This window comes from Protopterus annectens, chromosome 3.part1 (genome assembly GCF_019279795.1).
Source record: "Protopterus annectens isolate FY-2018-M chromosome 3.part1, PAN1.0, whole genome shotgun sequence".
Lineage (NCBI taxonomy): Eukaryota > Metazoa > Chordata > Ceratodontiformes > Protopteridae > Protopterus > Protopterus annectens.
Window position 1 is genome coordinate 161,403,895 of NC_056732.1, and position 27,833 is coordinate 161,431,727.

Here is a 27,833-nt window from a genome sequence, read left to right on the forward strand (position 1 = left end):
AAAGCTCCATACGATCACAGAAATTTTTACATAACATCAGCTTAACTTTGAAAGTCAAGAAAGTTTTTACATAATACAAATTGAAGTAGATATAAAAGGCAAATACATAATTAGATGTATACAATACAAGAAAAATAAACCCAGTGTGTTAGATTTTTAGTAATTCAGTTTGTATATTCTCATAAGTAAGAATACTGCATCTGCATACAGACCTGGTTAAAATAAACAAAGTACTGGTAGAGTATATCAACACAAACAACAGAAGCCTGGAACAAATGGAATAAGCTTTAAACAAATATACAGATGTGAGATGTTAAAGCTGCAAAAATCAGAGGTTGAAATGAAGAAAAGACTGGCTGAATATGAGCCTACTCAAGAAGCTCAGGAATAGATGTTTCAAAAAATAACAATTGGAGGACAGAGCACGTAGGGAAAACCTGAGAATGTTAAGTTGTCTATCTCGCCTTCATTCTTGCTGGATGGGTTCGGAGCCGACCTCGGCTCCGACTCGGCCACTCTAAAAGCTCGAGAGTTGGATCCACCGGCTCGAGGCTCCCCTTATATCCCACAATGCTAGGCGGTATTACCTCAGATCTCGTTTGCCGCTACAGCTATCGAGGTGTGTTGCTTTTACCGGCTCCAGGTTAGTCTACCAAATAGTTTTAAAAACTTAGTAAACCCCTTTTAAATTAGTTTTTTGGTCAGTATCCCCTTATTTTAAAGGTTTTTATTCCATTTCCTGTGTTTTTCTCCCACTCCTTACCACAAGAACTTATCTGTTCTTCCCTTAGGCCTTCGGGCCCTCCTATCCCTCAGAGAGTGTGTGTGTGTTTTTCTGTAGGGACTTAAGAATCTAAACTTCTATCTTTAAGTTAGTTTAAATTAGTTTAAATTACCTTTATTTACTCTACAGTGTAATCGGTGTGTTTGTGTTGAGTGTGATTGCACTTGTTTTGTGTCATGTCTAAGGATTCGAAGGTCTCAGGCTTCAAGAAGTGTGACTCGTGCTGTCAGAAAATGTCTCTGACAGATGGTCACACTTCTTGTGTGTACTGCCTGGGACCTTTACACCTGCAGGACTCTTGTGCTGTATGCCATGGCTTCAGCCCTAGAGCCCTGCAGGAAAGAAAGAACAAGCTTATTTTACGGGGCTTGTTAAAGCCTGAGGGTCCCCCGACTGCATCTTCGGGCAAACCCTCTAAGGCTTCTAGGTCTTCGGCTCCAGTTACTGAGTCGGCACCTAAGACTCCTAAGTCTACTCCTGCATCGGCTCCGGCTGGAGCCGATGAGACTCTAACTTCCACTTCGGTGGTTCCCTCGGCTCCGGCCGGAGCCGAGGTTTTGGAAATTACTAAGTCGGCTCCGATCAGGCTTTCGGAGCCGACCTCTAGGAAGAGGTCAAGGTCACCGTCCCTCGGCTCTGTTCATTCGGCTCCAGCTTCTCCCCTGCTGTCTGAACGGAGCCATAGATCGCACTCCTCTAGGTCTTCGAGGCTTTCAGACCATGACCTTCAGAGGGTAGTGAGTCAACTTCTTAAGTCCGAGGCACTGGCCCAGATGCTTCAGAGCCCGACTCATCAGTCGATGCTCAACCCTATTTCTCAGAATATTCCTCCTCCGACTCCTTTGAGCTCGGGCCGGGCGTTCGGACCCGTGACTGTGATACCGTCGGAGCCGATACAATTGTCTTCGGCTCCGTCGTTGGCTCCGATTTCTTCCTTGGAAGTATCTCGGCGCCGGACTTCCCTCGTCGGCTCCGAGGGGGTGAGTGGCATCGGACCCTTGTCCAACCCCGCTCTCCCTCTCGGTGCTTCGGCGCTGGTGAGTTCGGCTCCGACATCGGCCTCGGAGCCATCGCTGTCGTTGCAGAGGGAGGTTTTCAGCTTTTTGGAGCGGGGACCTCTGGCTCTGCCTGACAGAGGTGTGTTCGAGGTCATGCGGAGTGTGTTGGAACCTGGTTCAACTCCACAGTCGGCTCCGTCCGCCCCTCCCTCTTCAGTGCCTCAGGTTATGTCTACTCACTCCCTCATCCCAGACCGCAGAGAGCCAGCTCCTCAAGAATCCCCTGTGGGGATCTCATCCTCTTCCGAGGCCTCTCCTGAATTGGCAGGGGAGCCCCCTAGGAAGAGAAAGTGTAAGAGGAAGCACATAGACTCACCTGAGTCTGTCACCTCTGACACAGATTTAGAGGATTCCGAGGGTTCCCCCCGTTCCCCTTCTGAAGATGTCTCCTTTGCAGACATTCTAGAGATCCTGAAACAGAGGGGAAATTGGCCAACCCTTAACCCTTCGGAGGATGAATCTGTGTATCTTGAGGCGTTTGGCTCTCGCCCTTCCACCTCCTGGGTGTCCCCCCCCTTTGACCCCCTCATGCAGGTGGTAGCTAAAAAGGCTTGGACGGCTCCTGACTCTGTGGACCCTACCCCCAGGAGACCTTCAAAGTTTATCACAGCACCAGCAGATAAGCAATTTCTGACTAAGGGAGTTTCTGTGGATGCTATGGTGGTAGCTGCTGCCACTAAGAAGGAGCTAGCTGATCCTTCAGTGCCTGTCCATCCTCCTAACAAGGAATCTAGGTCTATGGACAGGTACGGGAAGCGGATGTTTTCGTCAGCGACCTTTGCTATGCGTTCGCTGAACTACCTCTGTCATTTCACTCTTCTTCAAAGAGACCTGATCAAGGAAGCGAGTGAGATGTTAAAGGATCCTACAACTGCGGGTTTTCAGGATAAGATGAACACTCAGCTGGCTACCCTAAATTCTATAGCTAACTCCTCCATGCACCTCCTTTCATATGCGGCTGATGGAGCGAGCAGAGCCGCAGGGACAGGTGTGGCCTTACGCCGGCATGCCCCTGGATGCGGCTGTGCAATTTTGCGGACCCCTTTAAAACGTCTTTCACTAATTCCCCGTTTGATGGATCGTCTCTTTTTGGTCCTCAAGTGAAAGAAACCTTGACAAGGTGCGAGACAGATGGCAAAACTCTTTCTGCCGTCGGAGTCCGTTTTTCTACTCCTTCTAGACCTTACCCCAAAGGCCAGAAAAGTGGAAAGATGTGGTTCCAAACAATCTCAAGGAACTTTGCCTGACGACAGAGTCGGTTCCCTCTAGAGGCAGAGGGGAACAATAATGGTAGACGCCGCCCTAGAGGCAGGGGTCCAGAACCAGGGCAATCGAGAAACTTTTCCGATAAGCCCTTCCAGCATCCCTGAGGTGTTGCCCGACTGTCCACCTTCGAGCCAGTCGGGGGAAGATTATCACTGTACCCAGAAGCCTGGCGATCCCTAACTCAAGACAAGTGGGTACAGTCCATCATTTCCGAAGGCTATTCCATTCCGTTCTTTCGCATTCCAAACCAATCCAAAAATCCCTTCCAGATGTTCCACCCGCTCAAAGGGATCTAGCAGCATTGGAAATTTCAAAGCTGCTTGCAAAAGAGCCATTCAGCCAGTGCCAGCAGACCAGCAAGGATCCGGAATCTACTCCAGGTTCTTTTTGGTTCCAAAGAAAACGGGACTGGAGACCAATTTTGGATCTCAGTATCTTGAACAAGTCTGTCAAGAAAACAAGATTTCGGATGGTCACGCTACAATCCATCCTACCCCTATTGGGAAAGGAAAACTGGATGTGCTCTATAGACCTTCAGGATGCGTACTATCATATAAAAATGAACAGACGCTCCAGGAGATTCCTCCGCTTCAGGCTGGGAACCAGTCACTTTCAATTCAGAGCCCTGCCCTTTGGACTCACCACTGCCCCCCGGGTGTTTACCAAATGCATGGCAGTGGTAGCTTCTCATCTGAGACGTCAAGGATTCCAGGTGTTTCCATACTTAGATGACTGGCTCCTCACAGCTCCGACCAAGCATCTTCTTCTGATTTCCAGAGACTACACCTTTCGCATTTTTCAAAAGTTAGGTATCTCAATAAATTGCGAAAAGTCTGTTTTGTCGCCTTGTTGTGTTATTACCTTCATAGGCACAAATCTAGATACAGTCAACATGTCTGCAAGACTTACAGACCAAAGAATAGCAGACATACACAAACTGGTCTCCCTTCTATTCCACAGCAACAGAGTCAAAGTCAGATTGGTTCTAAAAGTACTGGGGATTATGGCGGCTGCTATCCCTCTACTTCCTTTAGCCAGATTTCACATGAGAATCCTTCAATGGATGCTCTTCACACAGTGGTCGTACCAGCAACTTCCGATGTCCCACACCATTGTGATTACGCAAGCATGCAGGAATCATCTTCTTTGGTGGATTTCTTCCCCCCAGCTCTTCCTAGGAAGACCTTTTGTCCTTCCCCCTCCGGTTGCTACTCTGACAACGGACGCCTCCCTGATCGGGTGGGGGGGGCATTATCAGGGCAGAACAGTCCAGGGCATATGGCAACCAATTGAACGCCACTTGCATATAAATGTTCTAGAGATGAGAGCAGTGCTTTTAGCGTTGCAAGCCCTTCAAGACTCTCTTCCCTTGGGAACGATAGCAATTCAGACGGACAACATGTCTGTAGTGTGGTATATCAACAAACAAGGCGGAACCAAGTCCTACCCCCTATGTCGAGAAGCACTCAGACTGTGGCAATGGGCAATTTCTTCTCAGCGTTTTCTGATAGCAACGCACATTCCCGGGAAGTCCAATCTTATCGCGGACAAGTTGAGCAGAGCTATCCTCATGCCTCACGAGTGGTCTCTGAAAGATTCTATCTTGGAGAAAGTTTTTCTCAAGTGGGGTCAGCCTTGCTGTGACCTTTTTGCTACTCCCCAAAACAGCAAGTGCAAAGATTATTTCACCCTCTTCCCCTTACCAGGCCAGCCCAGCAGAGACGCTCTAGTTCAAGTTTGGCCCCGGGGACTTCTGTATGCATTCCCTCCCTTCCCACTAATCTCTCAAGTGATACAGAAAGCTATCGCTCAGAAGGCCTCATTGATCCTCATTGCTCCTTACTGGCCTCGACAGGTTTGGTTCCCCTTTCTACATCAATTCCTGTTGGAGCAACCCTGGCATCTGGACCTAGTTCCAGATCTTTTGATCCATCAGTCGGGTCAGTTTCATCGCTCCCTCCCATCTTTGAACCTCACTGCTTGGTTCCTCCAGTTCCAACCTTAGCCAGGCTTCCTCAAATATCTCACACTGTTCGAGATATTTTGATAGCTTCCCATAAATCTTCCACTCGAAAGATTTATCTTAGTAAGTGGAAACATTTTGCCTATTGGGCTCAAGGAAGGGACTTAGATCCTTTCACTGCTCCCATCCAAATAGTTCTTGATTTTCTAGCTGAACTCTTTCACGCAGGTTCATCTCCTTCTACTCTCAAAGTCCAATTGGCAGCTATATCTAACTTTCATGTGGGCATTTCAGATTCTGCCATCATGTCTCACAAGCTTTGCAAAGCTTTTTTGAAGGGAGTTTTTCTTCTCAGACCTCCTATAAGAAATCCTCCTCCTTCTTGGGACCTTAATTTAGTTCTCACATCTTTGATTCTTTCCCCTTTCGAACCTGCAGCTTCCTGCTCATTGAAATTGCTATCCTGGAAGACTCTCTTTCTGGTAGCCATTACTTCAGCTAGAAGGGTCTCAGAACTTCATGCACTCAGCAGTCGACCACTGTATCTATTGTTTCATAAAGACAGGGTGTCCTTACGAACCAATCCATCTTTTTTACCTAAAGTAGCCTCTGCATCTAACCTAAATCAAAGCATTGACCTCCCCGTGTTTTTTCCTAACTTTTCTAACAGGTCTGAACAGAAATTGCATTGGCTAGATGTTCATAGTCAGTTAAGGTATTATTTGGATAGGACCAAACAGATCAGAAAAACTGACCAGTTGTTTGTCTCTTATGCAGAAGGCAGAAAGGGACTTTCAGTTTCGAAGGTATCACTCTCCAGATGGCTAACATCTCTGATTTCCTTTGTTTATGAAATTAGACACCAAAAGCTGCCTAACAAACCTAAGGCCCACTCCACCAGAGCTTTGGCTACTTCTATAGCCTTCCAAGACAGGCTGCCTATTGACACCATTTGTGCAGCGGCTACTTGGGCTACTCCTCACACTTTTATTTCTCATTATAAGTTGGATTTAGCTTCTAGACATAGAGCTAACTTTGGTTCCACTGTTCTCAAGAGTCTGTTCCGATAGGCCACCCGGGACAAGGTGCTAGGGACGCGGTCCCATCCAGCAAGAATGAAGGCGAGATAGACAACTTAACATATAGAAGTTATGTTCTTACCATAACGTTCCATGTTAGTTGTCTTCTTCTCGCCTTCTTTCTTGCATCCCACCCTCCTTCCCCCTTGCCTGGACAGACCTAGAGGAGTTTGATTGTGACCTCTCTTTCTACCACCTCTATTGCTATAGGTATATGCTCTGCTGTACATATATTCCTTGATCAGGCTTCAGGTCACCTTCTTCCCTTCCTTTTTATAGAGGTGGGTTCTCCCATTTCCAGTAGTTCTGTTTTTTTATTATTGGCTGGGCCTAGCTTACAAACGAGATCTGAGGTAATACCGCCTAGCATTGTGGGATATAAGGAAAGCCTCGAGCCGGTGGATCCAACTCTCGAGCTTTTAGAGTGGCCGAGTCGGAGCCGAGGACGGCTCCGAACCCATCCAGCAAGAAAGAAGGTGAGAAGAAGACAACTAACATGGAACGTTATGGTAAGAACATAACTTCTATTTTTCAGCTATACCAGAGAAGCTGAAAGGAACAGACTGCATTAGTTTTATGAAAGCTCAACTAGGCAACTGGACTTGTATTACACAGCAGGAACTGTTAGTTGAACATCGTGTGCGCGCTCCAAACCTAGCCATAAGAAAGCAACCTAGACCTATAATGGTAAGGATGCAATCCTACCAGCAGGAGGAGTTGATTTTAACAAAATTATGGAAGGAGGACAAAATTCTGAAAGTGGGAGACAGCAGTGTGTTTGTGGAGATGATTACTCATTGTACACCAGGCAAAAGAGAAGTAAATTCATTCCACTGTTCAGAAAATGTCGAGACGCAGGTGTGAGATTCAAACTGCTGTATCCAGCTGTCTTCAAGGTATTCTTCCCTGGAAGGACAAAATCATTTTTTGGCGAAGTGCATGCTAAGGAGTAAATGCAAAAGTTTGTCCAACAAAAACTGAGCTATGAAACAGAAGGAGATTCTACTACTTGTTCTTCTGGTAATAAAGACCACAGAGTGAGTATACCTGTGAAACCTTTTCCAGTATTTCAACGGAAAATGTTGGAGAGAAGGAAGGGAGCACGAGAGTTGACTAGAAGAATCAAACATATCTTGGAAAATAAGCAGAGACAGGATATGGGTGATGGAGAAGAACAGTAATAAAATCAGTAACTTAATTTGGGGATTACTGTGCAATAATTATATTTGTGAAATATGACCGAACAAGAAAATCTGGAAATATTGGACTTTTTTTTTTAAATTTGTTTGTGTGGGGGACTCTAAAGGATATGTCCTACTTCATGTTATTAATGTTCAGAAAAATGGTTTGGGGAGAGGAAGAGAGAGGAGAACGCAAAAATTAATTTGCTTTTTTCATTCTTGCATGGGGAAATGACTGATTAAGGACCTTTGTTTTAAAGGACCGAGCAAGTAAATGAAAAAATTTTGAATGAGTCTTTTTTTTTTCTAGAAACTGCATGTATGTAGTTAAGTAGCATTTCTGCAGCTGGTCTTCATGTCTCTATGGAGACTATCTGAAGAGAAACTGGAGACAGTTTGGTGGAAGGCGATTGGCTGGGGGAAAAAATGGAGAAATTAGCTTGGACATAATGTTCCCTAAAAACAATCAGGGGGGTTCCCAGGTGTGACAACTTTAAATACAATACAAAATCAGTTAGACCTGAAGTTTTCACAGTTTTTTTATGCAGTGTGGATACTAATATAAACAGATGCTTTTATGTTTTTTTTTCACCCTTCCTTTTTCTTCAGTTTTAAGAAATGTAGGCACTGCAATAAAGAAAGGGAGGGGGGAGGAGATGAGTGAGAGTGGAAGTGTCTTGTTGAGAGAGTTTGACAAAAAAAATCAGTGTGCTTTTTCCCATGCTTGTATAGAGAAATGACTTTGTTAAAACCCTAGGCATTATCCAGTAACAAGTTTATTACAAAGCATGTAAATGAAAAAGAATATTGAATATTGTAAGGCTTTTTTCTGAAACAGTGTACCCTTAGCAGTTGTGTGTCTGGTTTGCATGTCACTAGAAGACAATTTGATAAAAAGAAATTTCTTGGAGAAAGTGCTTATTGAAAGCATTCAAGTGGTTTCTCAACTGGGAGAGCTATAAAGACATAAGAATAAAATGGTACTTACTAGTAGCATAGGCTGTACCATGCATCATGAGTAACCTTTCTTTTTGGTTAACTTTAGCCTGTCTGTGTAGCTATTAAGTTAGAACTTGTGTTCTTATTAGAAAGCAAAAACTTCAATATTTGAAAATGTACATAGTTTTGTGTGCTAATAGGTTTTAGAGGGGTTTGTTTGTTCTGTTTGAGGGCTTTCAAAAAAACAAGAAGTTATGCAAGATGTGGTGTAGGCGCAAAAGGCTATGACAAGTAATTGTATAAAAGACCAACCTGCTGAACAGTATATACATGTAACATAAAAGTTGGAACTAGACATGTAGCAAAAAGGCAGTTATACATAAAAGGTGGTAATAATTATATAAGAAAATGATGCTTTCTGTAATGTCTTTAATTCTGAATGGTCTTACAGATAAATATAAAAAAGAAAGTGTAGTGAACTATATTAAAAAACGTAAAGTGCAAATAGGTATGCTACAAGAGACGCACCTGGAAAAAACTGAACATGTGAATTTGATAAAGAAAGGTTTTCAGGATGGTTATTCAGCAAAAGTTCTGGGGGGAAATGAAAGGAAATACTTACATTAATTGCAATAGGAGCTCCAATAGTAATAGAAGAGGGGAAAAAGATAATGGAAGATGCATAGTACTAAGGGGCTACTGACTAGGGAGAAGGATTACATTGGCATGTGTTTACATCCCCCTAAAACTGCTATAATGGAGCTTAAGAAAGTTAAAAGGGTTATATTTTGTGTATTTGCCCCCCAATGTTTATGATTTTTCATGGACAGAATAGCAAAGCACAGCCAAGGTCTGGAAAATGTCTGGTCTGGAATGTGAGGGCATGAAATTTGCACATTTTGTCATTTTCTTAACCTCAAATGATTGTTCTCTGGAGGATATCAGTCAATCTGCAGCAGCTTAGGAGACTGCCATTTCACAAAAATGTTTTGCTGAAAGCAGTTTAGTTAGTGGAGAATTCCCTTTGCACAGTCAGAATAGGTGTATTTAAGTTTGAGGGGGGTTCAGGCAGGCTTGCCACCTTGCAAAAAATGTATTCTGAGTTTCACCAGAAGTGTTTTCGGTGAAACATTTGCACAAAATATGCAGGCAAAATATGTGAAAGAAATGGCTTTTTATCAGAATGGCTGCCTTAATATTAGCATGGAATGTAAATGACATCACGGGTTATAAACAAGAAACAAACGGTACTAAATTGTATTAAGATGTAAATAACAATGTTAATGAAGATGCGTTTGGATGGAGGTGGGCATGTGAATTTAGCAAGGAAAATGATTTTAGAATGGATATTCAGCAGAGTTTCAGGGAAAAAGGAAAAGTAGGAGCAAGAGTACGGATTGTGAGAGTAGCTCCAATAAGAGGGAAAAAAAGATAAAAATAGCAGACTTGTTAGAAAGGTCACTTGACGGAAGGAGATTACATTGGTTTTTCGAGAAATAATCTATTTCAAAAGTGAATAGTACGTGTGTTGGGACTGGAACCTGACTTGCAATAGTGAAGCTGTATCATTGAGACCTAGAAGGGAAAATATAATAAACTAGGGTAGATTTGAGTAAAAAGAGAAGTATATTTGAATGGAAGATGAGAATATATTAACAAGATTGCAGACAGAATTTGCTCATTATTCCACAAGGTACATTGAGCTAGACTGGATAGAATTTGCATGTCACACGAGCAAAATGAAAGTTTTGGAACACATCCAGTAACTATTTCAGATCATACCCCAGTAAAAATAAAGATGCAGGGTAATAAATTAAAAACGAGGCACTGGTGCTTTTCTACTTATCTGTTAAAAGTGACAAACGTAAGGAATGTGTACTGGAAATGATTCAGTAATTTTTAAAGAACAACATTTCTTTAAAGGAACAGATTGGGGGATTTGAGGAAAGCAGTGTTGATCTATTGACATGAACACTTTATCTGTAGTGTGCAGTGGAGTGATTCAAGACTTCTGTCTGAGGCATATCATAGACCCTTCTGGTGAGTACTAATGATGAATGCTGATGCTGGATTAAAGAAAGATGCATTCCATGCAGTCCTGGTAGGGGATTCCAGTTTTGACTGATATAGAGAAGACAAGAAGGCAGCTGCTATGGTTGTCACCAAAGTAGCTTTTGATTCAAAGAGGTTTTTAGCTAGCCAGCTGTTCATTTATAAGGGGGAGGTAGTTATAGACCAGAGTAGACTGATGCTGGCAGCTGAAGAGAATGCAGATGCCTCGAGTGGAGGAGTTTATGCACTGAGGGTTTTGTTCATCAGTAAAGATAGAATTGGGAGAGTGATGAGATAGGTGCTGCATTAGTATAGTAGACATTGTACTTGACTGTGGAGATGAAGTGACAGCTGTGTCACAGAATTAAGATGTTGGATTACCCGTCATTCTATACACTCCATCTAACCCTGCTGTCAAGTACTTTGTGTAGTGACTAAGGCATGAAATTGTTGGATGTTGGTAATGCAGTTTTATCCACACCTGGTAGCAGTCCGGTCTTATCTTGTCGGCTTTGCCTGAGTAACCACATATCCAGCAGACATCAATAGAAATGTGCACAACGTGCAACTAACAAGTGGTGGTTGTCATATTTGATTCATATTTGCAATACGTCTTCTTTTTCCCCGTTTTGTTTCACTTTTTGGTTGCTGGTCGAGTTTTTATATAACAAAGTTACTGAGAAAGTGGATTTAAATGTATTTAGTTTTTGTTTCTTAAGCATTTTTACCGAAGAGAAAGGTCTGGGAAGATGCAGTGATAGTTCAAACAGAAAAGAGAAGGAGCAATTGTATACAAGACCAGATTGCTAAGCATTAATGTTCTCACATGGTTAGTTGCAAGTTGGAAACATATTCAAGAAAGTGTCAAGCAGAATATGTGAAATAGCTTATTATCAGAATGACTGACTTATCAATATTAACATGGAATGTAAATTACATCATGGGTTATAGACGAGAAACGAACAGTATTGAATTATATTAAGAAGTGTATGGTGCAGATAGCAATGTTACTAAAGATGCATTTGGATGGAAGTGAGCATGTGAATCTAGCAAGGAAAATGATTTTAGAATGGATATTCAACAGAGTTTCAGGAAAAAAGAAAAAGTGGGAACAAGCATACTGATTGTGAGCGTGTCATCAGTAAGAGGGAAAAGATAAAAATAGCAGATTTCTGGGGAGGATTTCTTGGCAGGGAAGGAGGATTACACTGGTTTTGGGGAAATCTGCTTTCAGCAGCAAATAGTATTTATGGGTTGAGACTGGAACCTGATTTGCAGTAGTGAGGCTGTATCAGTGGGACCTAGAAGGGAAAATTATAAGAAAAGAGGGTAGATTTGAGTAAAATAAATTCATTACCAAGAATGCATTGAGAATTTGCATATTATTCCACAAGGTACAGTAAGCGAGCTAGACTGGATAGAAATAATATTTCCCAGGAGCATTGTTATTTAAATGAAAGCTTTGGAACACATCAAATAACTATTTCAGATCAAACACCATTAAAGATAAAGATGCAGGATAATAAATTAGAAACGAGGAACTGGTGCTTTTCTACTTATCTGTTAAGAGAGAGACTTAAGGAATGTGTACTGGAAATGATTCAGTAGTTTTCAGGGAAGTTCAACATTTCTTGAAAGGGACAGCTAGGGAGTGGGATAAGTTTCAATGGAGTTTAAAGTATAATAGAAATTTGAGAGAAATATCAGAAAGAAGTAATAAGATTTATTTAGAGGGCTTGTCCAGTGTTAAAGAAGGAGAATCTCACAGAACAATAGGAAGAACAATGCTGAGTGCTAAATTGAAAATAAGAGTATTTGGATACTGCACATGTTTTTTAAAAGGTTGCTGTTAGACAAGTATTTTTGATCATTCTAGAGTGCAAAAATACTAATCAAAATAAGTTAGGCATCCAAAAGAAGAAGGTGGTTGCCAAACGTAGGGAGCCTAAAATAAAAAAAAATAACCAGAGAAACTGCAGAGATATTATAAATATTAAGGAAAGTTTATGAAAATTTGTATAAAGCAGATGAATGGGGAAGCCAAGAAAAGGCACACATTGAAATATTTATGGAAGACTTAACTGTGTCAAGGTTGTACGATGGCAAGGTCCAACAGTTAAGATTGGTAGGGATGAGATTAAAAAAATTTGTGTAATCAATCAACAGGGAAGTCTTCATGAACAGATGATAGTGTAAAAAAATTTGTGTAATCAATCAACAGGGAAGTCTTCATGAACAGATGATAGTGTAAAAGTTTGAGAGTTAGGAGAAGAAAGTGAAAGATCTTGAAGATTTTGTTTTAAAATGTTTTAAAAAAAGGGGACAGTAACAGCATCTTGTAAGAAAGCTGTGGTGGCTGAATTATCTTTCACACCCAGTTTCATAGACCAGTTTCAGTTTTAAACCATGATTATAAAGTGTTTACCTGTACTTATAAGAGAATGGCAAAGTTTTTTTTTCAAACGTCTTTATTAATTTTCACATATGACAAAGTCAATTTTGCATTTTATAAATAAAAAACATACAAAATTATACCACTTTTGTTGCAGTTTACATCATACACTGAAACAATTGCAGTTGCAAACATTATACATCACTTATAGAACATCCAGTCATTATCAGTTCAGCATTACATGGCTCATTCAAATCCTACCTCTTAAACCTTGTTCCTGCTCTGCATATATTGTTCCCACAATTCCTATTTTTTCCTATATAGTTTGCTCCTTCCCTTTTCTAAAGATCCCAATTCCAGTTGTTTTATCTCTTGTACTATATTCACTTCTTCTAGTAAAGCTGGTCTAGACTTTGATTTCCATTTTCTAGTAATTGCTTTTTTTGGCAGCCACCATAATTAGACTCAGCAAGGCTTTAGTATGTCTTGGCAATTCTGATTCTGTAGCATAACTCAAAAAAATCATCTCCCTAGTCAGTCCAATCTGCTCATCCAGCATCTCCGACAGAGTGGTCTGCAGGGAAATGTGTTCCCAGCTACCTCTTTCTTGCCCGTCACACCTCCAATATTTGTTATCCACCGGATGAAAAACTCTTTGGAGTCTAATTGGGGTCTAAAAATACCTATGTAAACACTTCCAGGCAAAGAACTTAAATATTCTAGACTTGTTGCATATTTGGGAGATGTACATATATCCCCTTGTTCACTATGAATTGCTTATCCAGTCTCTTTTCCCAGTCCTTTCTAAGCTGCTCTGATTATTTCTTATAATTATCATGCAGTATTTTATATACTTTACTGATTATTCCTTTTTTAAATGCAGCTTCTGATTCTTTTAAAAACTCTAGCAGTGCCGGCCTTTCATTTAGGAGCCCCATATTTATTTCTTTCTCTTTGCCTATACTCTGATATCAATCCTTGATAGGGAAAGCAATCTCTAACCTGCAGTCCAAATAACTTCTTGGCCTCTTCCCATTCTATTACCATTCTCTTTTTAGTTATTTGCTCCCAGTACCTTGGTTCTTTTACCAGTTTTCTCTAATAAATTCCAACCCCCTCTTGCTTATTATCGGTATCCCTGACCACAGTCTTCCCTATCGGCAAAATCTCTTTTTTCCAATCTTGTGCTGGTTTGATTCTTAGAATACTCCTTGCTATTTTATGAATATAATAGTCTATGATTTTGGTTGTTCTCCTTAAGAATCTGTATCTAAAACCCCAATCTCTCCTTATTTTTTGAGCTTCCTCCCTGTGTCAGCATCATTCGTTTCCACTTTGAATTATAGTTTTCTGCTTGCTATGTACAAAAGCCTTAACTGTGTTGATCTAAAATACCCCCTAAAATTAGGTAATCCTAGTCCACCTTCTATTGGTAGAATCAGTTTATCCCACTTGACTCTTGCTGTCTTCCCTTCCCAGATAAAATCCTTCAACTCTTAATTGCTATCCACAGCTTCACCTCCAGTTGATAAAAGTATGGCTGACCTATGTGTAAGACTAAAGGGACTAAAAACATTTTAATAGCTTGTATCTTGGTATTCATATCAATATAACAGAATTTCCAGTTCCTCAATTGTTTTATCTTCTGTTTAGTCTCTTCCCACATATCCTTAGCTACAGCCAGAGAGTCATTTCTAATCAATACTTCTAAATACTTAATTTTATCATGTCCCCATAAATATGGGTATTGCTGAACCAATTGAGTGGGTACATAGTTTACTTTATAACCTTAATTTTGCCTTTATTTTATATCCCAAAAAGGACTTTAAACGATCTGCAAATATTTCACAACACTAAAACTTCATTTTCTGGATAAGTACAAAATGATATCTACAAGTAAAGCTAACTTTTCTTGATTACCCTACCAGTTAATACATTTGGATTTGACAGTCCCTTATTTTATTTGCTAATTATTCTAAATATAAAGCAAATAAAGGGGAAAGAGGACATCCCCCTCTGGTTCCCCTGTTCAAATAGTTTGCCAGGTTTTTACCTCCAACCCTTTATATATCCTCTTCATTAACTTTATTCCTTTAGGGAATGCAAATGCTGTCACCGTCCATCTCAATTAATTCCAGATGACTCTATCAATTTCGTTCTCTACATTAAGACCCAACAATAATAGCAACATTTTCTTACTCTCCCTGAAGTATTTAGATGCATAGATTAAAAAGGATTCTGTTATGGTACTTAAGGATGCATGGGAAGAGACTAAACGCAAGAAAATGGAAAATCTGAGAAGCTGGAAACACTTGATTATGGATATTGATAGAGAGATACAAGCAGTGTAAATGTTTTAGTCCCTTTAGTCTTTATATAAAGGTCAGGCATATGTTTATCAACCAGTGAAAAAGTTGTGGATGATTACCTTGAAGGAATTTATTAGGGAGAGGAAAAGAGCAAGTGTTCTGTGGAGTGAGTTGATTTTTCCCATAGAACAAGGTAGTTTAAGATTGAATGATGTTCATCGTGTTTCACTGTTGCAGTCATTACTCTTGGGTTATCCTGCTGGCAGGCTACCCGCAGTCGGCCTGAATTCCAAAGTCCTGGTCTGGCGTCGGTTGCTGTCACCTCTTCCCTGATGTCAGTGCACCAGGGGTATAAAAGATGCAGCCAACACCATTTTCTTCAGTCTTTCTTGCCATGCGGTGCCCAAAGCAAAAGCAGTTAGCAAGTGCCGATCGCCCGACTCCTGAGATTTTCAAATCCGAATTTCAGAACCAAAGTCTTCATTAAAGCTAAATATCCCATTGGGGAAACTTTTTTTCTTGCTCCAGACCGATGTTCGAAAAAGTTAACAATTGTATTCCTTGTGGGAAGCAAATACCTCATAAGGATTTTCACTCTTAATGTATTCCTTGCCTAGGCCCTGACCACAACGTTGCTAGCTGTTGGTTTTGTGCTAGATTTAACCAACACACTCTTAAGCGTTGGTTCGATTTTGCATTTCATTATTTTGGCTGAAGGTTTAATTATGTAATGCCGTCAGAACAGCCGATGACCGGAGTTTACAAAAAACGCAAGGACAAGGAAAAGGCTAGGCATCCGAGGTCCAAAACCGACGACGAGGCCTCTGCTAGGCCAGTCACCGGTTCACCGGCTCTCAGTGAGGCGCTTTCGCAGCCCCTGGCACCCGCTACCTCAGAGCCACAGGCCGCTTCCAACTCCCACGTGGAGCCGACTGGGCCTCTGGATACTCAAGGTATTGAACACTCGGAAATCATTCCCTCAGATGGGTCCGGTGCCACAGAGCAGGCATTGGCTTCTGAGGGTGTCTTCAGACCTACACAGTTATATATTAAACTATCTTCAGCTTCAAAGGCAAAGACTAAAGCAGCTCTAAAGACAAAGAAACAAGTACGGCATTCTCCTACTCAGACTACAACGCTTAAAAACAGATGCTTAAAATGGCCGAAGACCTAATTACTTTGATCAGGGGTTCCCATCCTCCTCCTGATAAGAGGCCTAGGCAAGAGACAGAATATGATTCTTCTGATCAGGTTTCTATTTCCTCTTCTGAACAGGATTATTCCATTCCTCCTTATGAGGATTCTGATGCAGAAGAATCCAATCCTTCGGCCTTTCCTCCTGAGGATTATTCTTTTGGGGAAACACTGCATACCATGAGGGAACATTTCCACTGGGAAAGCCAAGACTACTCAGAATCTAAGAAAAGACTCAGACTTTCTGCTATTACCTCAACACAGACCCCTTGCTATTCCACCTGTTCTAGATATTGTAGCTGATGTATTTTCAGAGTCCGGCCTGTCCCCGGACTCTCTACCTCCTGCACCTGCTAAGCCTGACAGATACTACAGGGCCCCAGATTCTCATAAATCCCTATATAAAAACCCTGCTGCTGACCCAGAAACTATATCTCAGGGTCCCAAAGGGGTCAAAGCTTCCACTGCAAAAAACCCTGTCCCCTCTGATAGGGATTCTAGGGCACTGGACAGATGGGGGAAAAAGGTTTACACTTCTGCTACCTTGGCTGTAAGGGCCTTAAATTGTCAGTTTCATATGCTTAAATATCAGCAATACTTAATGTCACTGCTTAAACAGAAAATATTGTCAAATTCTGAATGTTCGGAGAACAAGGAAATGCAGGAATTATTGCATGCAACTGAACAAAGTGGAAAAGCATACTTTGCAATGTGGTTATGATTCACTGGAGGCCTCTTGCAGGGCCGCTGTTACAGATTCTGTTATTAGAAAGCATGCTTGGTTAAAGGAACAGGATCTACCTGATCATGTTAAAGCAAAATTATTAGATGCCCCATTACAACATGATACTTTGTTTGGTGCTAAAGCAGAAGAGGTGTTGAAGAAAATGGAGGATAAAGCGAAATCCATGGAGACAGTTAAGGATTTTCTACAGGTACAGCCACCCAGGTTTAGCAGGAACTGGCCTTCCAAAAATTGGTCCTTTCCAGTGTCAGGCCACAAAGAGGCAGATAAAGACGTCCCAGAGGCAGATCTCAGCCCCAAGGCTCATACAGGCCTAAACAGTGGGGTGCTCCTACCTCCAAAAGTGGAGAAGACAAATCACAACCTTACAGAAAACAGTCCCAATGATTTTACTCTGCCAGTTCCAAGCTGTTTTCTTTTGGCAGCCCCCTTAGGGGGGAAAACAGCACTTTCTTCACAAAATTGGAAAAAGATTACCCAAGACAAATGGGTCTTGAACATAGTGTCCCAGGGCTACAGGTTCCATTTTCACACCCTACCAAGGGCAAAAGGTATGTCAGACCTGCCGCACAATCAGTGGGCAGAGGCACAAAAGCAAACTACAGCCCTCATGGACATGAGGGCCATTCAGCAAGTACCACAACAAGAGCAGGGGCAAGGATTTTACTCAAGACTTTTCTTGGGGCCCAGAAAGGACAAAACCTGGAGACCAATACTGGACCTGTCTACACTAAACACGTTTCTGGAGGTATCAAAATTCAAGATGTTGACTCTTCAGCAGCTACTGCCCATGCTGGGCAAAAAGGCTTGGCTCGTAACTTTGGACCTAAAAGAGGAATACCTGCATGTTCTAATCAGACAACCTTGCAGAAGATACCTCAGATTCATAGCTGGCTCAATGCGCTATCAATTCTCTGCACTGCCCTTTGGATTATCTACTGCGCCCAGGGTCTTCACAAAATGCCTGGCACCAGTAATTGCGTTTTGCAGACAAAGAAGAATTCAAATATATCCCTACTTGGACGACTGCTTAATTCAAGCAGAGAAAAAAGACATTCTTCTAAAGCATCTGGCATTTGTAAAAATATTACTAATTTGCCTAGGGTACACAGTAAATGAAAAGAAATCAAAACTAGTACCCTCTCAAGAGATAATATTCCTGGGTGCAAACTTAAATACAACTGCCCAGATGGCTTATCTCACGCCAGACAAACAAAGGCAACTGACTTCTTACTTCAAAATGTTGGCAACAAAGACCCAGTTATCTGCAAGGAAAATCCTGCAGGGCTTGGGCTTCATGGCATCCTGCATTCTACTAATTCCATATGAGAAAACTACAATGGTATCTAAAAAGCGTTTAGACTCAGCATTGGGCACAGGCCTGTCACCACAACAAGGGTCTGCCATTCACTTTACCCACAGCCAGACAGACATCAGATTATGTCTGGGGGGCCCATATGGCAGGAAAATGTATTCAGGGCACATGGCCTGCAAGCCAGACGCATCTTCATATCAATCAAAACGAGATGCTAGCTGTTCAGAATGCCCTGACAGCTTTCAAGGACCTACTTCATCCAGGACAGTTACTGATAAAGACGGACAGTACTACGGTCATGTGGTACATAAACAAGCAGGGAGGCACACATTCCTACCCCCTCTGCAGATGAGCAATGACCCTGTAGGACACAGCCTTAATTTACCAAGTTCACCTGCAAGCACAATTCCTGCCAGGAAAAACAAATACTCTGGCAGACTAAGCAGAAACCTCATGGATCCCCACGAGTGGAAACTGGATCCACAAGTCTTCAGCATGATAACAAGGAAATGGGGATGCCCAGACATAGATCTGCCTCCCCTCACAAGTGCCAATTGCAGAGATTTTGCACAAGGATTTATCACAAACAAGCATGAAGAGTGGACACCCTATCCTTCAGCTGGAAAAATGTATATGCCTTTCCTCCACTGCCTCTCCTTCCCAAGGTACTCCTAAAGGTCAGACAAGAGAAGCCAAAAATGATACTGATCGCACCAGACTGGCCATGCCAGCACTGGTACCCAATCCTAAAGAGCTTGTTTCAAGGCCCAGCATGGATACTGCCTCAGACTTCCAGCTGGGAATTTCTGGTTAAAGGTTTATAGTGCCTGAATATTTGAACTGTATCTTACTGAAATTGGTACACCTTGTTTGCTGTAGCATAGACTAGATCCAGGCCTGCTGAATCTAGCTTTGTTTATATGCTTGTTGTTTGTTTGCTTGTTATTTCCCTGGAACGCTAATTCCACCTAATACGCGGCTTCTCAGCGCTTCTGTGGATCACTAGTGATATCTGCATTGCTTACTGTACTTATTTCCTTGTTTCACTTGAAAGAAATTTACTGTTTGTCGTTTTTGCATTTAGTTACTTGTAACGCATTGCACTCAAGTTACCTGGCACTTGCTCACTAAAGCAATTATATAAGTCAGCACTAAAAATTAAAAGCACTACACCCTCACTCCCCACTGGCCCTTGTTTTCAATTATTAAGGAATTCCCAATATTATTCTAGCATGTCCAAAGGTCAGTTGTCAATCTCCTCTCCGGTCCAGCTGGTGAATCTGGGAATCTTGAGGCAATGTTATAACTGCCTCATGTACACAGACAACCCTCTCCTCCTCCCACATAACACAAATACTTGCGAGAGATGCAGCTATTTAGCCAAACTGGAGGCTGAGCTCTCTCAACTCAGGACTGGCAAGACCAGACAGGAGGAGAAGGCAACTACACACACCACAAAACCAGCCTCACATAATGCTACCACACCACTGAATCAAACACATAAACACACAAAGACATACTCGAGGCTCTGAGTAAAAATTTACCTAAACAGCAGAGGCCTCCAAAGCAGACACCCAAACAACTGCTACCTCAAGACACCACACAAGCAACACATAAACCGCAAAATCAGTGTGCAAAGCAGTCACAGCCCTTAAGGCCAAATACAACACCAAACATACTTGTCATAGGTGACTCCATAGTCAGACACACTGACGTCCCACTCACCAGGCTGAACAAGGAGAGGGTCACAGTAAGCTGCCTATCGGGCGCTAGAATCCGCCACATAACACAAGCACTCGGGTCACTCCACGGCAAGTACAAATATGACACAGTCATTGTCCATGCTGGTGTGAACGACCTGAGACGTACCTCCCTGGACTACATGAAAAGAGACATAGAGGAGCTCTCTGATTATGTAGCCCAGGCAGGTATAACCCTGACCCTGAGCAGTATCCTTCCTTCACCAAGAATGATGCCACAATATAGAGACAAGATGATCAGCTTTAACAATTGGCTTAATGTCTGGTGTCATTCAAAGGGGATCCAGTGTCTGTCTGCCTGGGATGACATGCTTGACAAGCCACGCTGCCCATGAGGGACGGCTTGCACCTGTTACCCCTGGGATTCCAGATATTGGCTAAGGCTCTTGCCACCCCCATAGTGCCTTTTTTAGGCAAGGCTCAAATTCTAAACCTACCACCCTAGAAAACAAAAATGGGAAGAAACTGAGGGTAATGCTGCTCAATGCCAGAAGTCTAAATCTCAAAATGCACGCACTCAAGGCCCTTCTCAGTATGGAGAACATCGATGTCTGTGCTGTAACTGAAACCTGGTTCAAGGCTCCTGAGAGCACCCCAGCACTATTAGGTTTTACCTCATATCATGCGTTCCCGCCCCAAAACCCGGATCACACCACAAAAGGAGGGGGTGTATCCATATTCATAAAGGATACCCACACCTCCAGGTTGGTGGCAACGCATAAGCTTGAAACCATCCAGGTGCAACTAACCATAGGCAAAACTGCTCTACAAATTGTAGCATGCTACAGGCCACCCTCTCAAACTCAGGAACCCCACACAACCTTCCTGAAGACACTGGAGGGTATAAATGTATCTCCAAACACCATCATATTGGGTGAATTCAACTACCCGAATATAGACTGGGAACATTACTCAAGCCCTAACTTTCTAGTCCAACGGTTCCTGGAGTTCATAAATTCAAATGCCATGGAACAGCTAGTCACTGTTCCCATGGGAGGAGAAAATATACTAGATCTCATCATCACAAACATGGGGACAAAATGCTCCACACCGGAAGTATATCCCTCATTGGTGAGATCTGATCATAAACTAATCTCACTGGAAATCCACATCCTGCCCCCACCCCAAACAAAAAAGACCACAGTGAAGAACTTCTCTAAAGCAAACTTCACACTACTCAAGACTGGTGTGGTATCCTTCAAGGCCCCTGAGCCAGTGGAAACCACAACCCAAGCTGCGGAAGCCCTTACAAATGCCTTCTATGAACACCTCCAGGACTGCATGGATCAGGCAATCCCAAATAAAACCAAGACTCTTTCCACAAAGGGCAAGCGTCCAGTCTGGTGGACCCCAGCCATTAACAAACTTTACAATAAGAGGAGAAAGCTATTACATGATAGAACAAAATCCATAAAAGGGAAGTCACCCCTGATCATTATTAGTAAAAAATACGAGCACTCATAAAATCAACTAAGGCCAATTTTGAGAGAAAAATTGCCATGGATTCAAAGGACAATCATAAGGCCTTTTTCAGCTATGTTAGGAACCTGGGTGGAAACTCCCAGATATGCTCAGAATTGGTCCAAAATGATACAAAAATCACTGAACCCACAGACATTGCCAACATACTGGCAGACAGGTTCAGTGCAAACTTCACCCCCCTCTCCCCCCTAAAGGAGAGATAACTATCCCAGCGGAATGTAAGCCTCCCAGACATCTCAAATGCGCAGGTGAAAGCTGCTGTCCCTAAAGCTAAAACCACAGCATCAATGGGACCGGATGGTGTCCCTGGCTGTGTGCTACACGAGCTAAATGAGGAATTAAACCCGCACATAAGGCAGCTGTTTAATCTCAGTCTTACCACAGGATACGTGCCCAAGGAGTGGCGTACGGCAACTGTGGTCCCACTCCACAAAGGCGGTGCCTCTACGGACCCTGGTAATTACCGCCCCATAAGCTTAACAAGTCTAGTCTGCAAAGCTATGGAGAGGATCATAATGGAGCTCATAAACAAAGATATAGGGGACTTGCAGACATTGGACCCGACCCAGTTTGGCTTCGTCAAGGGCAGATCATGCCTTTTGAACTTGGTCGACTTCTTCGAAACAGTCACCAAGGCCATTGATGAGGGAAAGGCAGTCCATACAGCCTACCTTGACCTTGCAAAGGCTTTCGACACAATACCCCACTTGGGTATTGTAGAAAAACTTACCAGCTTAAATGTAAACCCATATGTCACAAGATGGGTTGCAAACTGGCTTAAGGACAGAACCCACAGGGTTAGAGTTGCTGGCTATATCAGACTCCAAGCCCGTCACAAGTGGTGTCCCACAGGGCTCGGTCCTTGGCCCCCTATTGTTCGGCATCTACTTCTCAGAAGTACAGGCCAACATGGGAGGACTTTGGCTTACAAAGTTTGCAGACGACTGCAAACTGGGCGCCATAGTGGAAAGTGCATCGGACACGGATATCCTTCAGAAGGGACTCACGGAAACAGATAGCTGGTGCCAGAGCCATGGCCTGAAGTTAAACGCCAAAAAATGTAGAGTCATACCCTTCGGGAAAAACAAGGTAACCCCAAGCTACCATGTAGGTGGCAATCCACTAATCACAGAAGAGGTTATCAGGGACCTGGGGACCCAGGTTGACAGTGGCCTTTCTTTTGACACTCACGTTGCTAAAGTGGTTAGAAAGACCTTCTACATTGCCCACCTGATCATGAAGGGATTCACATCCAGATCTAGTGAGGTCATTGTTCCCCTGTACTCTTCACTTATCAGACCAATGATCGAGTACAATGCCCCATTCGGGATGCATCTCACCCGACATCTGCAGCAATTGGAGAGACCCCAAAAGTTCCTCACCAAAAGGATAAAAGGACTCCAAAATCTGTCATATGCTGCCAGATTGAAGAAACTCCAGCTCTATTCAGTCGCATACCGTCTGCTCAGAGGTGACATGTGCCTGACATACAAGGCCATGTCCAACCCGGAATTAATGGACATGCTCCACCTCAAAAAATCCAAATCCACCAAAACTACTAGAGCAAGCGACTTAAACCTTAGCAAGGATATAAATAGGACGTGCTGGAGGGATAGATTTATCACTCAGAGACTCCCTGTGCTGTGGAATAAAATCCCGGTCCATGTGAGGCAGAGCACCTCGCTGGCTCTGTTCAAGAGAAATCTTGACCTGTGGATGGGAGATCGTACCCCGGGAATCATCTCTGTGTCACTGCTGGACAGAGGCACAACAAACTAATGGGTACAGTATTTTTTCATATAAGGGGTGGCGTAAGCCACAAAACTTTGGGCTAGGCTTATAAATGCCTTAGGGCAGATAGCCTAGTATAAACCTATGAACCTATGAACTTGCTGACCCAACAAAACAATCAGATGATGCAGTCAACTCAGGGCCTTAAATCTGTCAGCATGGTGGATAATGTAGCCATTCAGAACACTCCTCTTTCAAAAGCTGTTATGGATGTTATCTTGGAGGCCAGGAGGCCCAGTACCAGAAAATCTTATGCAGAATAACGGAGGAGATTCTGTGCTTGGAACCAGGAACAAGGCATTAACATGTATGTACCAAATATTCCTCAGATTTTACAATACCTAACTGAGATGCTGGACAAAGGCCTTTCCTTTTCTTCAATTAAGATTCATGCCTCTGCCATTTCAGCCCGTTACAATATGGAACCTCCTATCTTTTCCCATCCTTTTAATAAGGCAGTACCTCAGAGGGGCCAAAAACATAAGACCTCCAAGGAGAGCACCAATACCCGCATGGGACCTCAATTATCCTGGAAAACAGCTCTGCTACTGGCAATAACCTCTGCAAGACGAGTCTCGGAGTAACAAGCACCCATGGCTGTGGAACCTTTTATTATTTTTCATCCAGACAGGGTTTCTCTGAGGACAAAGCCAACATTTATGCCTAAGGGTGGTGTCCAATGTGGACCTCAACCAAACCATTCACTTGCCTACCTTTTATCTAAACCCACAGAACAAGGGTGAGAAAATTCTGCATTCTTTGGACATAGGCAGCTATGCTTCTACCTGGACAGAACTAAAGCTTTCAGAAAGACTGAGCAACTTTTAGTGTCATATGCTGCAGGATCACAAGGAAAGGCTATCTCAAAACAGACCATCTCTAAATGGATAGGTCATTGCATCCATTTCTGCTATTCTCAGCATGGCAAATTAGTGCCTAAGGGCATTAGGCCTCATTCTACCAGAGCAGCAGCCACTTCAGTAGCCTTCCTCAGAGGAGTACCAACCAGAGACATCTTAGAGGCTGCAACTTGGAGTTCAGTGCACACTTTTACAAAGCACTACCACTTACCTCTTTACTCTAAATCCAGAGCAGGCATTGCCACTGCAGTTCTGCAGGGCCTCATAGCCTCTCCTAATCCTGTTTAGCTCAGCCACCCATCCGTAGCTTTGGGATTCAACCCAAGAGTAATGACTGCAACAGTGAAACACGATGAACATAGTACAGTTGTGTACCTACCATAAATGTAGATTGTTCGAGTGTATTCACTGGCCGTCCAGGTTACCCTCCCACCATCCCCCCTTTCATTGCTGGGGTTTATCTGTACTTCTCTATTCTATACAACCTGTGTGGTGTATTTGCTTGTAGATGAAGAAAATGTTTCTTTACTGCATGTATGTTTATTGGCATAATATATTTAGCCTACCCTTTTGGGGGCACCTGACATCTGGGCAAGAAAAACTGAAGAAAATGGCATTGGCTGCATCTTTTATACCCCTGGTGCACTGACGTCAGGGAAGAGGTGACAGCAACTGACGCCGGACCAGGACTTTGGAATTCAGGCCGACTGCAGGTAGCCTGCCAGCAGGATAACCCAAGAGTAATGACTGCAACAGTGAATACACTCGAACATCTACATTTATGGTAGGTACACAACCGTACGTTTTGAAGACCTACATATTTAAGATTTATATGTATAACTCAAACATAATGTTATAAATCAGACTGAAAAGTAATGATGAATCAGGAGTGGAGTTCAAGAAATAAGGCTAGGGTAGGATTTTGCATGCTTGCCTTGAGGGAAAATAAAAGTGACTACACAAAATATTATAATTGTAAGATCACAAAAAATATTCTAAAAACTAAGCCAACACTGGAGTGGAGATAGGAGATTTTACCAACAGAAATGACTGCAAGTAGGGATATAGAACATAGGTAAGAAGGGAATGGAATTTACTGGAGAAAACAAGCAAAAGAAACCATAGTAGTGGAAGCAAATAATGTTAGAAAAGATGGTGGAGAGAGAGACTGGAAAGGCAATTTAGAAATTAACTGTGGAAGGGTATCTGTATGGATTCCAAGTTTGCAGTAAAGTCTAGAAAGTTTGACATTTTTGCATGGAATTATTTGAGTAGATATTTGTATACTCCTAGCGGACTCCATGTAATTTTTTTTCTCTGTTAGACAACAAATGCTGGAGGTGTGATGAGAAAAAGTCGCAGTTGGGTACATGTTTTTTGGGACTGTAATAAGATGCCAGATTTAAAAAAAATATCCCTACAGAACACTTTGCCAAAATGTTTGGGAAGCAAAAAGTACATGTATATACTGCTGTATTTCAGTCAGTTAGTTTTAAGTAACATTGCATGCTGTTCAGTGACTACTTAAAACACAAACAGTGCAGATGCCACAGAACAACTTTCAATTTGCTTTTTACTGCTGCTGCTGCTTTTTAGAATGGCTAAGCTACAGTCTTTTGGGAAGCCTGGATTCTACTGCTTTGACTCATCTAAATGTACAAAAAGCTGGTTGCAAGTGTGCACACCCTTAAACTAATACTTTGTTGAACCACCTTTTGATTTAATTACAGTATTCAGTCTTCTTGGGTACACACCTGACATCAATTAAAGAGACTCTGGTTAACCCCGAATAAAGTTCAGCTGTCCTAGTAGAATTTTCCTGACATTTACTCGGTTGCCTGCTACAGCAAAAGCCATGGTTCGCAGAGAGCTTACAAAGCATCAAAGAGATCTTATTGTTGAAAGTGTCAGTCAGGAGAAGGGTACAAAAAAATTCTACAGCATTGGATATACCATGGAACACAGTGAGGACAGTCATCAAAAAGTAGAGAAATTATGGGACAACGGTGGCGTTGCAAAGAACTGGACGTCCCTCCAAAATTGATGAAAAGACAAGACGAAAACTGGTCAGGGAGACTGCCGAGAGACCTACAGCAACACTGAAGGAGCTGTAGAAATTTCTGGCAATTACTGGTTGTGTACTACATGTGACAATCTCCCATATTCTCCATATGTTTGGACTATGGGGTAGGGTTGCAAGATGGAAGCATTTTCTTACACAGAAAAACATTCAGGCCTGGCTAAAATTTGCAAACCAATACATAGTCTCCCAAAAGTATGTGGGAAAATGTGTTATGGTCTGATGAGACCAAGGCTGAACATTTTGGCCACAATTCCAAAAGATACGTTTGGCGCAAATACAGCACTTCACATGACTAAAAGAACACCATCCCCACGGTGAAGCATGGTGGTGGCAGTATCATGTTTTGGGGTTGCCTTTCTTCAGCTGGAACTGGGGCTTTAGTCAAGGTGGGAGGAATTATGAACAGTTCCAAATACCAGTCACTTTTATCCCAAAACCTTTAGACGTCTGCTAGAAAGCTGAAGATGAAGAGGAATTTCACCTTTCAACATGACAATGACCCCAGCCATACATCCAAATCAACAAAAGAATGGCTTCCCCAGAAGAAAATTAAAGTTTTGGAATGGCCCAGCCAGAGCCCAAACCTAAATCCAATAGAAAATCTGTGGGGTGACCTGAAGAGGGCTGTGCACAAGAAATGTCTTTGCAATCTGACAGATCTGGAGCACTTTTGCAAAGAAGACTGGGCAAATATTGCCAAGTCAAGATGTGCCATGCTGATACACTCCTACCCAAGAAGACAATGTTGTAATTAAATCAAAAGGTGCTTCAACAAAGTATTAGTTTAAGGGTGTGCACACTTATGCAACCAGCTTTATTGTACTTTTTTATTTTTTATATTTTTCCCCTAACAGATTTATTTTTCAGTCGAATTGAACAGGTTATAGGTCACATTAAAGGTGGGAAAATTTTGAAATGATTTATTGTGGTCTCATTTTTTTTTATATCACAAAACCTGCCATTTTAACAGGATTGTGTACACTTTTTATATCCTCTGTATATATCGTATCAAAATTTTCCCTTTGTTTCCTTGCCTTATATCATCCACTATTTACCTATCATTAATAGCTCCTTTAAATCCATATACAGCATCCTGTAACACCTTATGTTTTTTAGGTCCATTCAACTTCTAATATTTGTTGGGATTGATGATTTGAGTAGTTTACAGCTGCAAATTAAGGTGGCAGTGCAGGCTACTTTCTATGCTGGTATCATGCTTACATGTACGTAAATTAACAGCTGTGAAATTTGTGTTAGGGGTATTTTTTTCCCCTTCCCCCTTAAGACTGCATCTTGAGCACATCACTATAGTAGGATGAGATGTCAATCCTTATTCCACTGAAGTGTAATGGATTAAATGTTTTGCAGTCTTTTACCCTGTTAGCAAAAGAAACCCACTTAATTGTGAAAAAAAAAAAACTTTGCATAAGCAAGTTGCCTGTAAACAGAAATTAGTTCCATGACTAAGATATAAACCCATTTTATCCTGTTCAGTTAATGTAGCCATCAATACCAACAGTGCCGTGGAAACCTACCTCGCTCTGAGCATATTTACACATGGTATGTGCAAACATTTGCAA

The 27,833-nt window shown here is 42.2% G+C and overlaps 1 protein-coding gene across 9 annotated transcripts in view; it reads left to right on the top strand.

Annotated features, from left to right (window-relative positions):
* Window positions 1-27,833, top strand: part of SVIL (supervillin) — a gene marked incomplete in the record, with an annotated part of 2,930,183 nt that overhangs the window by 1,644,542 nt on the left and 1,257,808 nt on the right.